Source organism: Bombus affinis, chromosome 13 (assembly GCF_024516045.1).
Source record: "Bombus affinis isolate iyBomAffi1 chromosome 13, iyBomAffi1.2, whole genome shotgun sequence".
In the NCBI taxonomy this organism is placed as follows: Eukaryota; Metazoa; Arthropoda; class Insecta; order Hymenoptera; family Apidae; genus Bombus; species Bombus affinis.
In genome coordinates this window covers 6,208,361-6,227,531 of record NC_066356.1, presented here as the reverse complement: position 1 = coordinate 6,227,531, position 19,171 = coordinate 6,208,361, and the positions used below count along the sequence as shown (strand labels likewise).

At 39.0% G+C, this 19,171-nt stretch overlaps 1 long non-coding RNA gene across 1 annotated transcript; it reads left to right on the top strand.

The window, feature by feature from the left end:
• Window positions 1–986: 986 nt before the first annotated feature.
• LOC126923754 (uncharacterized) lies at window positions 987–3,762 on the top strand. The gene is made up of 2 exons (XR_007713309.1): window positions 987–1,953; window positions 3,421–3,762. It is a non-coding gene; the product is annotated as an uncharacterized LOC126923754 (long non-coding RNA).
• Window positions 3,763–19,171: the final 15,409 nt, after the last annotated feature.

Below are 19,171 nucleotides of genomic sequence, written 5' to 3'. Positions count from 1 at the left end.
GTTTAGCAAGATCAGCGTGCTCTGATTCCAGCAACTTTTTCTGCTGAAGCTCGTTACGCGTAACTAACGGAGGATTAAAACGGTTGGCTTGTGAAAAACTAAGAAAATAAATAATTAAATATATAAATAAATAGGTAGATACCTGGTTGGAAGGGAAAGGAAAAGCGGGAGACTAATGGAAAAAACTCGACGAAATTTTACGTGAAACGAGAATATCGTAAGAAACTCCGAAGAATTATGCAAGGAATTTCTATTTCGTGTAGAAAGAAAACATTTAAGTGGTAATTACTGACAATTGCGTGGAATCAGTCGTAATTGCGCCAGACAAGATACGAGAGACTGTTATACAATATATTTCTTCACGGAATGCAGTTAAAAAGGTTGATAAATTATCCTTGGATATAGAAAATGGATAAAAGGAATTGGAAACTCGCGTATAACGATGTTTGGCTTGATATGTTAAATGCGTACATTACAATCATAATGTGAAAGACAAAGTAGGATAAAGCGATAGGTCCGTGTCTATGCCATTTATACTATTAAACAATTAAACAAAAATATCTAATCTGTTGGAGATTGAAAGACAAGTTATGCTAGCAGTAGATTAAGGAATGACTACAAATGACTGTATTTCCGTCGCAACAACTGCTTTCAAGGATAGCAGATTCAGCTATCTCCGTCCCTGAATACAAGATTCGACAACACACTGTCCCAAGAGAAACGTATACCAATATTTAACCATATCCAGTCTACCGCTATTTCTGTAGAATACCAAAAGATATAGCTTCGTAGAATAGAATTCTCCGGTAATTTGAAATCCATGTAAAATCAAAGTTGCCATCGGAACGTGCAATATTTTATAATTGACATAGCGAAATATCGTAACAAGGCCGCGCATTGTATTCAAGTTTTTCCTCAAGATATTAACAAACCTTTTGCTCGCCGAAACAGAAAGCAGAGAAAACGGAGCAGAGAAAGCAGAGATTCAGCGATGAAAACTGAAGAATCGCAGCACAGAATTAAATCCATCGAAGTTCAAAGTCGCCACCGAAGCGTGCGATATTTTACAACTAACATAGCGAAATAGCGTAACAATACGGCGAATTGCGTTAAGAGTTTTTCCTCCAGATATTAAGATACTTTTTCTTTTCGTTTGCCGAAACAAGAGCGAGATACAGCCACGAAGAATCGCGGCAGAATTAAATCTCATCGAAGTTCAAAGTCGCCATCGAAGCGTGCCATGTTCTACGTTAACACAGCGAGACAGCGAGTAACGATACCGCGTATTAAAGTCTTCTCTCAAGATATTAAAAGGCTCCTTTCATTGTGCCGAGGCGAGAGTGAAATTCGTCCGTGGAAATTGGAGGATCGCGGCGGAACCGAGTCCGATCGAATGAAAATTCAGAGTCGCGATCGAAGCGTGCAACGTTTCGAAAATTCTCCGGGATATTGAGAGAGACACGGCGAGATAGTGTCGCGATACAGCGTTACCACTGTCACCGGAAGAGGGAAACGAGAGAAACCTGGAGCAGTCGTGGGGTGGTTCGAGTGACATTAAAGGTTGTCGCGAGTTCTAAATTGCAGGCCGGCTGGCTATGTTCGCCCTGTTCCAGCAAGATAGGGGCTCGTTTCGCGTTCGCCGGCAACAGATACAAATTTTCTCCACTTAATTCCATCGGCCGTAGAAGTCTAATTGCGCCGGCGACAAGCTGGAAAAGAGTGTCGTTTAAACATGGGCCCCCGTGGAAAAACCGACGCCCTCTGTAACTGCATCCACCGTAAAATTCCCGTGAATCTTCGTTCTGCAACGGGAAAAACGCTGGAGGACGTCGTTGCCCGAAGATGAATCTACCGTCGAATAAATCTCGTCGTGCGAGTTATACGGGGATCGATGCCGCCTGGTGACAATTAATCCATTAAATCCGAGGATTATCGAACAGCTACGAGAAAGAAGTAATTAACGCTGCAGATAATCGGGGAGAGCGTTTTTGGATCTTTCGATTCGTCCGTACAAATTTGCTCGATAGGTTGGACGCGACGTTGAATATGCAGTTTTACGCTCGCTTCGATTATTTTAGCTTTTGCCGGTATTTACGCGGGCAGGTTGGTGAAACAGGCGGAGATATTTTTAGTTAATATCTGCAGTAGCAGTTAGAACGTTTTAACAACTAGAAATTTGCTAAAAGGCAAGACGAAGGTACGACGGCTGTTTAAATCATTCCCACCTTCATTCCTGAAATACTGAAATCTGTAGCAGCAAAAGTAGGTACTAATGCTTTTCCTTACTCGACTTTAACTTTTCTCGTTCCTTTCTACCTTCTTTTTTCCCTCTTCTCCGTGGTCTTTTCCTTTTTATTCTTCCCCTCTTATTTCTCCTCTCTTCCTCTTTCTCTTTCTTTCTTACATTCGTTCTTTTCCCTTCCAAACCTTCCCATTTCTTTCTTCCATTGTATTATACCATTCCTCCTCGATTCCCTTACTATCCCCTCTGTTCCCTTCTATTTCTTTCCATTCCAATTCGTTTATCGCATCGTGGTAAGTTTTCCATAAACTTTGTATCCCCTGTATCGCAGACCGATCCAGCTTTTGTTCCACAAGGTTCATAATTGGTCGGGGCATTAGACGAATAATGAAAATTTACTTGTCGAGGTTTTCACTAGGTTTTTCGAGAGTAGCGTTCGTGTTTACGGGTTTCTTGTAGATCTACGATAACTTGATAACGATGTGCTTGCGTCGTCGACGAGAAGATAAAACTCATGCAAATTGCCTAACGCGCCGACGAAATTCGCTCGTGTAACGCGAATTTTACAGCCGCGTTCCGCAGCGTTCACGCTGAAATTCCGAGAAAAATGCACTACAATTCCCCGAACACGGATTTTCCAAGAATTCATTCAGCCAGACATTAAACATGCATCATGCAAATGCAATCCTCGCTCTTCGTATTTCCATCTTTATTTTCGTTTTATTTTTTCCTCTTTTTCTTTTTTATCAATTGCACCGCGATTAGATTCGTTTCCCTTCATTTTCGCGCGAATTATTCGCGAAATATCATTGGTACGAATAATCGGCCCGTTGTTTTGGCAAAATAATTCTCCACTGCCTACACGTGGTAGGATAATCTATTGATTATATCGTCTTCTGGAAAAATGGAAAGGGTGTTTTCAAAGTACTACATCACGAAATTAAAATTAAATCCTAACATCTACTAATATATTGAAACATTTCAAGTTCTCCGTATCTTCTACCCCTTCAGCGAAATTATGTTATACAGACTGTTACGAAACGACAGCATACTAATCATAAGAACAACCCGATCGTAAGAATTCTCTTCGAGTTATCTCGTTACAAATCTCATAATTCGTTGGTATCGTAACAAGGCAGATTGCTAAGTGAAAAAGAAATTTTTAAAATTTGTTACAGCTGTGCGATAATCGTAACGAATTGGCTCGCAGTAATTGCAACGAGTAGGCGTCGCTGATGCTATACCGGTGGCCGGCGATGTACAAGCTGTAATACTATGAATCTTGGTGCCTCGAAGCGTAATACCATGGAGGATCGTACAACGGGACAGAGCGCAGAACTACGAAGCACAGTGCCATAAACCATAAAACGCAGAGAGCATTATGAATGACGATGCCACAGTAAATATCGGAATTCGCAATTCCTATATCCACCGAATCAACGCTCGGCCATTCTAAATATCACCAGACGTAAATTACGAACACAGTGAAATAAATCAGCTTCTATTCGTTGGTGCAACAAGATTACCACTTTCTCAATCGCCCACGCCACCAAACGTAATCGGCCGGTAAGCCTGTGCCAAGCAACTGTGCAAGTAGACGAGCTACGCTTTACGTAAGACGTTAATTACACCGCCTTCTAACTTGGCCCTTTAATTAAAACGCGTAACACAACCAGCAGAACTGGTCTTCGATTTTTCGAGCAACCGAACCTTTTCACTTCCTCGCTGGTTCTAGTTGGAGAAAGACGAAGAACCAGCTTTCGGATCGCTACAGGCTACGACGGTGTGTTCTGTCTCGTTTCCCTTCTGGAACAACCTGTCGGCGTGCGTGCCGCGCGATCTTTTAAAACCAACGTCCACGGGACGCGGGTATCGGTGAAGGTGCACGCGCGCGTGTATAACTCGGTTTTCCTTAATAAACCGCAGCGACGCGACGCCGCGCCGCGAGAAACGTGAGAACGTCGAGAGCGACGATTCAAGGAGAGAATTTATTATTCGACGCGTTGCATACTGCACCGGCGGTGAATTCTCCGGTGACTACAAGAAATTTACAAACGAAGCTTCAGCCAACCGCGTCTCGATGCAATGGAAAACCTGACTACGCCACGGTTATCGTATTTTCCTTTCCGGCTGTCTATGTATTATATATGGCAGAGATCAAGTTATTATTTTGTTTTTTCTTCTCCTTTCCGTAACCATTAAAGGAGGATTGAAAAGAGGCGAACAATCCTCTGTTGTTCTTGTTTCTGCTGACTTACCGCGATCGAGCGTAGCTCGTTCTTTATGGTCCTTTGGCCAAGCTTCAGAATGGCAAAGTGTTTGTTCGTTATAAATATATTATAAATATATCTACAATCAAACGACTAACCAGGATTGCTTTGCCACGCGTTTCGATTTTGTCCCAAACTTCCTATCGCTCCAACGAAACTACCGGTCGTCAAGATGTTAATACAAGGGTCTGTCAAAGTGTCATTTTTCCATCCAGAGCCTCGCCAATTCTGTGAGAGATTCTCAGAAAAACGCCCATCGGGGCAAAAGTATTCATCTTCGACGTATCAAAGTCGACTGTATAGCTGGCGATAGCAAAGAACGAACGATAGAAGAACGAATGATGGAAGAGCGACATTTTTCACAGGCGAAACAAGGGGCAGAGTACGGAGATGATTTTCATTTATCCTTGATTCTCTGGCTGGGGAACGGAAAAAAAGCGTGCGAAGAGGATGAAGAAACAGGCACGAGCTGCTCGCTAATCCCTTAAGAGCGCAGCGAACGAAGGGCCGAAGAGCCGGGAGGTAACGGAAAAAAGGCGCGATACAATCCCATCGGGAGCGGGTTTCATTGAAATGCCGAGGAGTTTGCAAGAAAAACAGCATCTGGGTTAAATTCCCGAGGATCTTTCGGCTCCAGTCAGCTTTTCCGGCACGGCTGATAGAATTCCCCTTGCGAGCCCGTGAAACAACAGGAGCGGAAGGCTGTGAGGAGCCGAGAGAGCCAACGACGTCGACGAGTTTCTTCTAGCTGTCGGCGATGTCGCAACGACGAACCGGCCTGACTTTCGGCGCCCGCGGGAAATAACACCGTGGACCGAGCTGCAAATATGCGCGTCACAGCCGTGAGATTCCCGAAAGAAGAATTGGACGACTGCTGTTAGACCAGCGATAGGAATTTTTAGGGAAACACCAGAATGCAAGAATCACCAAGAAGTTTGATTCTTTGAATACTACTGTCGCGTGTACAGTCAATCGCAAAGATATTCGTACACGGAATAACTTTTCAAGAATTGGACTTGTGCTACTTTTGGAGCAAACTGGGGGGGGGGGGGGGGGGATCAGTTCGTGAAAATTTGGTGAAAATTGAAATTGGTAGGAACGACGATGAAAGTAGTAGAAAAATACAACCTTCTTATCTGGGTTTCTAATGAAAATTTCAGAACACACTTTATATAATATGTATAATATATATATAATATAAATATATTAATACGATATAATTAATTTATTAATTATATATATATCGGAGATGAGGGGACATCGGGGCGTTTCTTTTGCAATTTTTGGGAAGATCCCCAATACTTTAGTCTAGACTATTTATTATAGCTGTACCTAAATGATAAAACTTAGAAATAGTTGTTATGATTCAATCCTACTATGTTTGCCCGAGATTTGTGACGGTGGGCTTGGGCTCGAGGTGACACAACTGGTCGCCGAACGTAGCCACGGTCACGGGATGAGCGTTTTTACCTAACAGAGAAGTGCCAATATTGTGGGACACGCGTTGTATTAACAATCAAACCCCGGGCAGCAGCAATGTCAGCTCTACGCGGGTCTGCCTAGCAACGGCGGCTGGAATTTTGTTGGTATCCCGGGCCAATATGCAACGAACAAACGCGATCGTAAGGAGAGGAAAATTTCCATCGGTCTTTTATTCTTGCGATCACCTTGGACAGTTTGCATATCGTCTTTACGTGCGATATTATACCGAGCGTTACATCAAACGTTACTTTATGCTCCAAAATATATTCTACGTTTAACAAAGAGTTACCCCGTTGACCGTGGATTCGTTATTGAAATTAAGAACATTGTCACTAACCTCTCGAGTGTTTAATCACCATGGTTATTTGTCAAACTTTGTAAAAATCAATATTTATACTAGTAAATATAATCTCTATTGTAAAACAACGATGGCTAGTTCGAACGAAGATTCGTTAAACGCCCATAAACCTAACGCTAACCCGACATATATTATATATATAAAATTCCCAAATTTTACAACTTTTTCGAAAAATGACGAGAAGACAACTCTTAGGCGAACGAGGAAGGTCAAGCTGCTGGAACTTTGATTCTTGGCCAGAGCTGAGACGTAACGGAAAAGCGCGTTTAAATGCCGGACAGGTTCATTCGTTTTCCCGTAATGGAAGACAAAGCGACGACCAACGACGTTACGAATTAATCGTAACGCCATTTGACGCGGCCGAAAGAAACATGACAGTTACAGTGTAGTTAATCGAATAAAAAGTTGCCCCTGTTCACGATCCGGTACCAATGGGAAAAAATTTCACGGGACGTCTCTCGTAACGGGCAGATACTGTCGAAGGAGAAGTCATTACACGGTACGTGACTGCGTAACAAATAGACCGAGGATACGCAAATCTCTCGGATCTGCATCCTTGAATTCTGAGAAAAGTCGAACTCTACGGATAGCTGACGGTCATAAAGCGTGACTCGATCAAAGACGAGACGAGAAAACGTAATGTCGAAGAGGCACGGAAGTCCGCTGCTAAATACCGGCAACGACTAATTAACCAGCTCGAAAGCCGTGACGCGCGTTCGTTTGACGCGCGAAAAATGAAATTTTCAGCGCTTCGAGCTTCCACGCCAGCTATACTTTCACAGATTTCTATAGAAATATTGAGAAAAGGCTAAATGAAAAATGTTACAAAGGATATACGTTTGAATCGACACTGTGACGCAAGCCGAGAAATTTTATTAATTTCTGTGTCTACTGCCAGCGAATAACATGTAAAATATCTCGTACATTCTTATTATAAGTAGCCTTTCAATTTCTTTATCGTTCCACTTTTATTCATTTTTATCTTCGCTGATTTGCAACGGCGTATCGTTATAGCTTCGTTATAAATATAACGCATTCACTGTTTCTCACAGTTAAGACTATCATGGCGCAACCTGGGAAATTTGAATAATTTCTATCGCTACTGATAAGAAACGATAAAAGCTTCGAGAGTTTCCTTCCTGCTGTATGTGGAATACTCCACGTAGTGTCTTATTTTTGTGACAAATTACAATTTTTTTAACGTATTTAATTACTTTACGGCAATAAACTATGATTATTCGATATAAAATCGAACGCACATAGTTACGCTATGGTAGAATCAATATGCGATGTATTCACGTCATGTCTAAAGGTTCGAGTATGTTTAGAAATTCAAGTATGAGAAAAATACCATTAAATGATGAAGTTGTATGAAATGGAATATAACATAATTATCTTTTTTTGACATTGCAATATTATAAATTGACATATTGAAGTTCATACGAAACTCGTCACTGGAATGTATCAGATGTTATGAACTACTTATTATCAATTCGATTATCTGTAGAATAAACAAAATACCTGTCTGCCTTCATGCGTGACTTTTAAATAGTTCGTGCCGATCTGTGTTCACAATCTCGAAACCTTGTAACATAATTTATGCAAAATACCGAAGTATAACATTCCATAAAGTGACTCTAACCAAGAATTTATGCTATGCCAATCAAACAACTTTTCATCTTGAAATAACGAGATGTAAATTATATTTTTGATAATTCTATTCTTGATATGCAGATCGAGATTCCAAAGAAAATCATTCATATCCTGCATTAGTAAAGCAATTTTAAAATTCAATATCTCTTCAATCGATTACTTAATAACGAGAATCTGTTTTTAGCATCTGTTTTGGTTTGCAGATGATATATTTTTACCACAAGTTTTTTAAATATTTAACAAACATCGATTAACCGTCGGTTCAATTGTTCCGCTGAATTTTGAAAAAATAGACACGAGAAAAGAGGGTAATACGAGATGTGAGTTGGAGAAAATTGAGTCTTACTGGATGGAAGTCAGAGTTACGGATATATAACTAATTCTATTACTCCAATAAAAACCTGTAATTCAACATTCCTACATATTTTTCACCATTTGCATATCCCATTAAAAAATTACACAGCGATGAAAAAAAAGAGGGGAAAGAAGGAAAGGAAATACGAGTTTGATAAAATTCAGTTTTAATGGAAGAAGTCAGAATTATTTCCACGTATTATTTCTTTCTATCATTTTTTTCAAAACCTGTTTGTAACTCAAAGTTCCAACGCAACGAATCGTCTTTCATCATTTGCATGTCCTGTTAAAAAATTGATACAGCGATAAAAAAGAACGAATAAACGAAATATCAGTTTAATAAAATTAATTTCCTTTTACCAATTCTGTGGGATCTGTTTGTAACTCAACGATCCTACGGAATGAGTCATTTCTCACCATCTTCGTCCTATTGCCAAACGATATATAACAACAGACAGGAAGAAACAGAAAAGAAATGGAAGAAACGAAATGTGTGCCACATGAAAATGACTATGCGCAGCTGTCATAAACGCGTGCTACGTTGATCGAAACAAGGGATGCCATTGAGGCGTCGTCGACTGACACGGCTCGAAGGTTGGATGCATTCTGTGTGCAGGCCTGAAAATTATGCGTTCTTATGCAGAGGCACGTGCATCGTGGATTATGCAAGACGAGTATATAGCCTCGTGCCGATCGCTGTTTAAAATGCCAGCCGCGAACGAGCCGGGTTACCTTCGCCGCTCTTGATCACGATCAAAATAAAGAGAAGCCGCGCGAAAGCCTGCCACAGGCGACACTTCCGCGGTGTCATTAAATTTTCATAGAATAATTCCCAGATCTCTGTGACCAATCTACAACACCTTTACCGTTCACTTTTCGTTCTGCCTTTTATTTTTCATTACGAAGGTTCGCGGTTCTATCGTTGGCTATCAAATACAGCGATACTTGTGGCTCTCAGAAGCCAAGTTCCGTGTCAACTACGGTGTTTCGCGAACTCTCTAACCAGTTACATGTTTTCGACGAGTATACTCGTCATGAAGAAATGGCAATATTTTGTGTTACGACGAGTACACTCGTCGTCGCTTACTTTTGGCGACACATTTTACGTGCACACTTCTCGAAGAGGTCGCAACCGGTCAATTTCATTGCAAAAGTACAGAACGATATATCTGTACGACGAGACTAGTACAGAGATATTTGTGTCTCTCAGAAGCTAAATTAATATCAAATCCGCTTTTCCTTAACGGAATTAAATTTCACTCCGAACTGTAATCTTTATATACATTTCTATCCTATCGTTTTTAATATATAACTATTGTTCTTATTATCATTATAAACTCAGACACACATAGTCCGCAGATGGCATCTTCATGGACGCGACTATTCACGTGCTATCAATTCTAACTGTTATGTTAATCAGCCAAATGTCTGCTCAGACAAATCGCAAGGACAGTAGTGTATGTAAAATGAAAAAAATACAGGATCGCGATTAATGATCCATTTTGAAGAAAACAGTCATTTACTTTAATTTCGGTTCATTTATCACACGGTGACGTTAATTCTACGGTAAACGTAAAAAAATAGCGTATCATCGTCACTTTGCTGGACGTTTTAATTTATAATGTAGATTACTCACCAATCTTTAACACGATGATTACCACGCAATATTTTATATATATTGGCCTGGAAGGTGAGACAGATTGAAATGCGATATACATCGTAGCGTTAAAGTTTCGCAAACCTTGTATTTGCGCTCCTTTTTCTAACAATGTCATCTAAATCATCAACACCGTTGAAAATCGTTTACGTCCGCGAAGTCTATCTTTCTTAATTATTTTACAAAAGCTGACAGTCAACGTGTTAATATCCCTTCTGGAAACTCGTTAAGCCTATCGATAACAGAAAAAGATAAATGGGAATAGATAAAAATTAACACGCCCTGTGTCACAGGAGAATAAAGATTTAATAATTTTAGCAAAGCTTTCGACGCTTCTAATGGCAGTTTTATCCACGATAATCATGGTCGATGGTAAGGTGATTAGCGAGCCATGCATCGCATGTAAATTGCAAACACTCATAACCGAACGAATCTGCATAAATTACTTTAGTCGTGGTTTATCGTCAAACTAAAGCACTCTATCCACTTTACCGTGGCATCGTTTCACCGTGGTCGACTGTTCGTCTCGGAAACAGCTCTGGCTATTGTCTTTCCCTTCCAACAAACGAATAAACCGATAGATAACTCTTCGCCGTGGTGGTATTCAATTTCGTCGGTGGAAGCGCGCTTGCTCGTTAGCCGATAGAGGGAAAGAAAAAGAAAAAGAAAAAAAAAGCGACGAAGGAAACGAGCAACGTTTGGTCGAGGTGAAAACCGTAGAAACGTGCAAACACGCGGCCACGACGTGAGAGAACGGCCGAAGAAGCATCGACAAGTTAGACAGCAACGTGGAAAAAATATCCGAATGATGGAAAAGCTATAAGCCTTCGCTGGCGAAACTGCCAACCAAACGAAAACCGATGCTTGTTTGCGTCATTGAGTTCGCAGTCGATACTACGTTCCAACCAATCACGTGTATGGACGTTCTAGTCGCTTTAAAAAGAAGACTTTAAGCAGATTTTCGAATTAAGTATATTTTCGCTCGATTCTCAGCCGTCGTTCCTCTCCCGTCAAACTTTTACGCGTCGAACACGAGCTAAGAGTAGGCAAGTGGATTTGGTGGTACGCGATCAGACCTGCAGTTAGACGAATGGACAGACGATAAATAGACGAATGAATATTATTTATACGCTGCGAGCAAAAGTAAATTCTCGTTGATCGTTTTCTGTCGAAGCTCTCGCGTAAAAGGTGAAATAATAGAAAGTAGATTCAGCGGTATGTAATCAGACGTTTGGTTGAAATGATGTCTAGTAGATCAGGTAGTATGTGGTCAGACTTCTGGTTGAAATAATGGGAAAGTAAATCCTGTGCCGGTATGTAAGCAGAATTCCAGTTAGACGAATGAATGGACGGTTAATAAACAAATAAAAGTATACGTCAAATAATGGGCAAGTAGACTCAGTGGTATGTGATCGGACTTCTGGTTGAGAGGATAGGAAAGTAGATACAGTACTATGTGGACAGACTCTGGCACAGATAAATAATCGATCGATACGTTGCAAAACTGTATACCAAATATTACTTGGTTCGTTGATTTAGCTGTAAACAAAATGAGAAATATATACGGCGACTCTGGTAAATATTTGATATTGTCCACGCACGCCATTCTTTATTGAGGCAACGAACATTATTTTGTTGTATCAAAGTCTGCAACTAGTTTTATCCTGGAATGTAAATTATTCAAACGAGGTCTACCGACTTTTCAAACCGTTTGAATAATCATGAGCGGTAATGTATGTGCGTAAGACACATAATTGGCATAATTTATATTACTCAACTCGAGTAACGAAATAACGTTTGATGGGGAATATTTCAAGCTGAACAAAAGAAAAAATATAATTCAATATAATTAATTTTCTCGTAAATAAGATGCTTGGATTTTTAATAAAATCGTATACATACAACTATATACCTAAATTGATGCCAGCTCGTTTTCTATAGAAGATCACTAGCATCCACAAGTTTCTTGGCAAAAAGATTTGGTAGACCATTTGGAAAATGAAAGAAAACTGATATATTTCCAAACACGAGTGACGAGAGAAGACCGTATTATATTTTTCGACATGGTTCGATACTTTCGTTAAATTGAAAAAAATTCTTGTAATCAATATCGTTGAACAAAGAACGAACTGAAGAAAAAAAGTGCACCGATTGCTTTCTAACTAATTGATTTTCTGCTTTCAAAACGAAGATCTGGTTGATAAACCAAGCACCGGTTAAAACGGAATTGGATAGGACAGAGTCGATCGTAGATCTCAAAGATAAAAGCAACGTGAAAATACTTTGTATATCTGCTACATCGTTGTCGGTGCTTTACAACAAATTTGTTGATTTCTACGTTCAATGGAGATTCCTCGAGAACATCCTCTAGCAAATTGATGGAAAATGTCCGGCTGATGGATGAATCAGGTCGCACACGCGTGCGGAGTTGTCGGAACGACACCCGACCAAAACTTGTTAAATGGCAAATGCTGATAAACTAACAAACTGTAGCCGGTTGATTAATGAATTTACAGCTACATTTGTGTATGTACCAATGTACAGTTATGGAAGAGATACGATGCTGTCATAGATTCGATCAGTCCGTAAAACATTTATTAATCACTGTTCCGTTTTAAGTGACTTCACTCCCTTTTTGTCGTTCGACTACGAGCTTGTATCTCCTTTTTTTCAGCCTCGAAAAATTAGCTATGAAAGACATCGTGAATCATCGTCCGGCTGATCGCTCGTAATCGTTCGAAGCTACGAATATTAAACTGCTGGTGAACTTTCAGGAATCTGATTGCAATTTATTACGCAACGTAATTTATAAATAGACTAATAGAAATATATGAGAAATTTAAATGTCCAGGAACGTATTGGAATATTGGAATAACATATCGAAATATCCAACATGTCCATGATATAATATTTGCGTTGTGATTAAGCCGCGCACTTTACGCATTAATAAGGAAAACTGCAAAATTGCGCGACAAAATGCACGTAATACGAAGAACGCGCGAAATATCCAACTGCTTCTCTATTTTTATATCAAAACTTGATAGGTGAAACACGATTTTCTACCTTTTCGATTAATTCTCTGTTTCTTCGTTTGTACTCGGAAAAATCTGAATTTGCATAAAGACCCGCAGCCTACTAATAAACTCTGACGCAACGTTAATAACAAAGCACATAGTTTCTTTTCAAACGACTCTGTCGCAATTGTGGTTTATTTTATCGAAACGGGTAGATGATTCGTTTCTCTGGACTAATTGGAAACCGTCGGTTTAAAACGTAGAAATTAATCGAGTCTACGATGAACGAAAGGTTTCATTCTTAAGTCGTTGCAACTTTCGATCAGAGACGAGCCGAGAAAGTCTATCGTTTCCCGTTATTGCGGTTTCCAGATGGAATTATATCTGCGAATGCTGCCGATCTACGACAGAAACCGAAGAAAGTGGTTCGTCTGTCCGCAACCATTCGCTTTATGATCTCTTTCTCGAACAAAAACCGGCCCATGCAATATTCCACCGAAACTGAAAGTGTAAACAGGCTCACGATAGTCTTCCAACATTTTTCACAAAAGTTTCCGACACCTTATAGCAAATGTGAATTAAATTAATGGCATTCGTGTGATTTAAAGGATAAATGATGAGAATGTGAATTAAAGTCAGAACCTGTTCTTGGGCTTAAAGATCGGCGATACAATTCACGAGACGAAAAGAAGAAATTGAACGTTTCATAAGCCGCGTGGCTAAGTATCGCGCGATTCGATTAAACGGGTGATTGAAGCGAATGAAGTTTCCATTTGGTCGCGTTTAAATTAGTTGGATTAAATTAGATAGGCCAGGGTTCGATAATTTTACGATTAATTTTATTTTCATCCAGGTAATGTTTAATTCTCTGTTTGACTCGAACGTGGTCACGATTTTAACTCGACGCGCGCCATCCCATCCGATCTGAAATGTAAAATTTCAATCCACGACAGATTCAATTCTCCATTCTAATATCCGATTCAAGTTTTGTATATTTGCTCGAATATCGAATTTGCATGCTAATTGCGATCCTACGATTTTGATTCAAATAGCAATTACAAGAAAAAATCTGTTAATCTTAACGTAGAATTAGAACGAGAGATCAGGCAATGTGAAAAAGGCAATGTTTCGCGTTTTTAAACGATAATAACAATACATAAACATTTTTAACAGACTCACTTTCTTACGAAGAAAGTTCAACAAATTCTACGATAAATAGAAACTCGTTTCATCTGTTAAATATCGTGACGAATACTTCGTTACATATATTCTTGCATTTTTATATTCCATTTATACTTTCCCACTGCTCTACTCGAATTATCTATAAGTATTTATACATATTTGTCTCGAATTAGAAAAAGAAAACTGTTTAAAGACAATAAAAAGAAAAGTACAGTCAGGCTAATAGTAATGTAGGAAACGTGGCTGAGTTAATTAAAACCTCGTAATTATCTGACTCTTGTGAAACGACCTTAAATTATGCGCGTCAAAGGTATCCACACCGGACAGCATTCTCTTTAATCGTTTCGTTTTTCCACCGATGAAACTTTATTTTTCCGTGGCAAGAAGGTTACAGAACAAGCGCATGCGGTTAATCGAGGAATAAAATGGCGAAACAACTCGTAAAAGTCAAAATCGACTTACCCTTGGTGGCTCTTGGATTGCTCCAAGTCGACCGGTAGACCTTCTCCATGATTACTTTCGTGGCGTTATTTCATGACGTTAATAACACGTTAATGCGGCTCTCACTTCAACACTCGGTTAATCTCCACACTCTGTTAGTAGGGAATCATCTCCACTCGGCAATTAGTCTTTTTTCCCTTCTTTTCCATCTGAAAAATTTCAAGAGTCCCTATGAGGATGAGCAAGTTTAGGCGTGCGCGTATTCTCGTCGGAATCGCCGATTAAAATATATTTCGTAGCGGTACTTTCGAAATTTGCATTACGACTGTTGTCGTTAAGATGTCATCCTTAAATTTGTAATTAAGGTCCACTTGTCTTACCAACGCTGCCTATTGATATATTGCAAAGAGAAAGGTGAAAGATTTTAATCGAAAAGGATAATATTCTCTTCGGAATAATTGATCTCACACTGCTATTTTGCAATTTTTCGAATTAGCTACTCTCGCGTTAAATTTCTGTAATTTCTCGGCTTCTTTTTACTTTAGCGTTAGTGATATTTTAATTTGATATTTAAAATCTGACTTTGTAATTCTGATATTACAAATTTGCAAAATTTAATATTGTAATTTAATATTTGAAATTTAATTTAAGACCCAAGAAGATCTCGAAGCAAGATATTTCAATCAAAAATGAGAATTCGCCGCGAAACAATTGACCTCGCGCGGCTATTTTGCAAATTTTTTAATTACTATTCTCGCGCAAAATTTGTAATTTCTCGGCTTCTTTTATCTTCATCGTGATGTTTTTAATTTGTAATTTGATATTTAAAATTGAACATTTTCTGAAAATATTTAGGAAAATCTCGAAAAGGTCTCGAAGCAACATATTTCAACCAAAAACGAGAAATCATCAATTTGCACCGCTATTTTGAAATCGTTAGTTATCACTCTCACGTTAAATTCTCTAAATCGAAATTCACACTAACTCCTGTTCGTCTCGTTCGTACTGTTTTAAAATTGCATTCGCACGAACCAGTTAACTGCGTTTGACGAGTATACACGCGAAAGAAAAACTTGTCGTACTTAGCTACGCAGTCCATGACCTAACCCCATGACAAATTTCCGAAACTAAATTCCGCGGTTAAGTGGTTCAGCTCGACGAAATTTTCTGTTCGGCGAAAGATCCGCTCGACTTTCGACCAGCAACGAGCACCTTTGCAAAGCGTTCACAATGCAATTTACTCTGTTTACTGCCTCCACTAATTGCGCCATTTTCATCCGATAGGCATATTCACGACTGGACCAAACGAACTTAAAAGGATCGAGGTTCCGGGAGATCGATGAAATACGCAGAAACAAAACTGGTCGGCGGAATTAATCGAACAATCGTCGCTGTGAAAAATAGGCCGTGCAACAGCGGCGAATTAAAATGGAAACGCGGCTGAAACTTGCACGATAACGCGAAATCGATCGATTTTTCCCAGTAACCGATGGGAAAAAATCGCCGGAATAAATGAACAAAGGTGAAAAATCGGCAGTCTCGACCGCTTCGCGAACGCTTTTTACGGATACAAAACGATTGCCATCGATCACTAAACGATTCGCTACGTCTTTCGAATAAAAACAGCGGTAAAAGACTGCTGTTTGCCATACTCGTTCGAAAGAAGAAGCGCAGATGAAAGTTCCGCGAACAAATGACTTTTACACGCTTTAGGATGTGAATTTTTTAAATGAAATATTAGCGAACCATAGAAGTAAAGTATTTGTCTGTGACAGAGGGATCGAAACGACGACGAATTTAACGTAGTAACTTCTAACTAAATTTAAATATCGAAAACGAAGATATTTGAATGTAAATTTATGCTAGACACAAGTATTCTACTAACAGCGATACGAATACTAATTTATCTATCGTAAATGATGGTCAACGAGTCATTTTTCTAAATGTTTTGTACGTGAGCGGTTAGTCATCCTCTAGACCTTTGCTTCTTTTCTTTCTACGTCGTTCCTTGCTACGAATTTATGTACAAAACAACGAGATACGAGATGTAATTGATGCCTTGTTGCTCAATCTGTATGTGATTATTTCAGCGAAGATGCTCTGGACGAAGGTCGAACAAATAATTTCATGGGAATAAAACCTAATTTATTCGTATGCTCGTTGCTATATATACACATACACACACACACACACACACATATTGATTTTTGTGATAAATCTTCCAACTCGCAGTCCAATCAAGAATAAATCCCTTCTAAAGAATTCTAAGATAATATTAGACGTAAATTTTCCATGGACTAGCACCAGCGTAAAAGTTATACGAGCTGCGAATCGCGAGTTACAAATACTAAGAAATTCGTCTGTATAACAGCAATAAATCTAGCCGTAAAAAAAGAAAGAAAAGGAATAAAGTTCCAGAAGGAAAGTTTACAGATTACAACTATTCGATATAGGGTTATAAAATTGTAAAAACCTGGTGCGAAAGAAACAAGTCTATAAGGTGTCGACTATCACGTTGGTTATCGGTGAGCCGTGATGACCATAAACTTGTAAATCATTCAGAATAACTAAAGTAAGACAAATTTCATGGATTAAAAACTTCCAACGATATGAATCATTTAGACGACATTGCCAGAGAAACGTGCGCAAATACAACGCGATATTTTGGCGAAGATTAAATATCACGCGTAGTATGTTTCAATCTGTTGCAGCTACCAGGTCAAAATATAGAAAATTCTCGTGGCAGTGAACGCGATAGCCCGGAATTTATCGCTCGTCGATTCGCTGTTACTGTTAATTGGTAAATTATCGCGCAAGGGGGCCCAATTATTTTTCCTAATTCGAAATCTAAATCTGGAATTTCGTTCAAACGGAGACAACGAGGTGAGCTATTTTCAATTAGCGCTGGGTAAATCGAGGTTGTCGATAACAAAGTTAAATAGCACAAGGGAAAAAGAGGATTCTCATAAGGAACAGAAATACGGCCGTAGATAAACAGGTGCAAAAGATAAGTGGCGAATGAAGAAACGAGCTTCTGCTACGTTTATTGCCACGATACATATCCAGAAACGCATTAACCGGCAACGTATTTTTCCGAATATTGCACGAAAGAAGATTATTCGTGTCCTTTGTCGCTAACCACCTAGAAATATTACAGTGGGAACACAAACGATTCGAGCTGCGGTGATAAAGAATGATTACGCTGTACGTATTAGCTCGTATACATTCTGGCCACTATTTCGACGATCCTCGTGGTTTACCTCGCTATTTACACGATCATAGCCTTTAGCGAACATTTTGTTCGTTTCTTTCGATTAATTTCACAGGAAATAATCTCACTTTAGAAATGCATCGTTAGACAGAAACACCAGGGGACGATCTATAATTTACTGTTTTTCTTCGGTTCCTTTAGCGCCACTTTCATCCTTCTAATATCATGGAAATGTATAAGATGATTCGTCTTACAGGACTGCATAATATTGCAGAAATTACGAAATCGACTCATAATTTACAGCGTGCGATGAAAAATCGTACGATGTCTGTCTCTTCCTTTTTTTTATTTGGTAGACTTTCTACAATGAATTCTCATTGAGAATTATAAATAAATTAGTGTCTTTTCTGGGAAAGTGATTTTCTTTCTTTTTTTTTTTTTTTTTGTAAATGGCTTTATAGGAAGATTCAACCGATTAGATACGCTGATAGGAAGTACATCTACGAATTTAATACACCGTTAAATTTTACGCTAATTATTAGTTAATTATTAACTAAAGTTTTATCTTACGTTAACAGTGATAATGGTTCGATGTATAAATTCACGGCATTGTTCGTAAACGTTTTGAAATTGTATTTTTCCAAATTAAAGGTAGTTTAATCGTAACTGGAAATTCGATTTCCTCGAAATTTCATTCGATACTTTTCAATTCATTTGTTCGCACAGAACCATTAGCCTCTCGATTACAGAATTATTGCAATGATACTCGACTATCGCTATTTTCGTTGATGAAACTTGAAACAAATATAGAAATGTATATAGAAGGCGCAAGATATTTATTGCAAACGTATATATCGAATAAAAATATGATGTAATTGGAACACCATGATATATGATATGCAGTTGTAAATCGTGCGCGAGAAGGTCCAGAAGACGTTGATCGAGAAAATAAATATGCCGTTCCAATTGATAACACGGAGTAGCTGATAAGTATGGATGTAAAATGGTTTAAGCTACGGTATCAATTGTAAAAAGGTATCATCTTGAAAACGTTTACGTTATACACAGATACTTACATAAGTACTGGTCTTTATGAGACACACGACAGATGGAACGTACACTGATCGACAATTACAATTACAATTGTTGCGTAAACTTTGAGTCTTGCGCCGTCTCTGTTGAAGTGGATCCCACTTCTAGGAAAACTTCACGCCTTTTCTAAGGTATAGTTTTCTTAGCCCTCGAAGCCATTCAGTATTGTTTAGCACTAAATCAATTTGAAGGGTCTCTCAGACTCATAGTTCTTT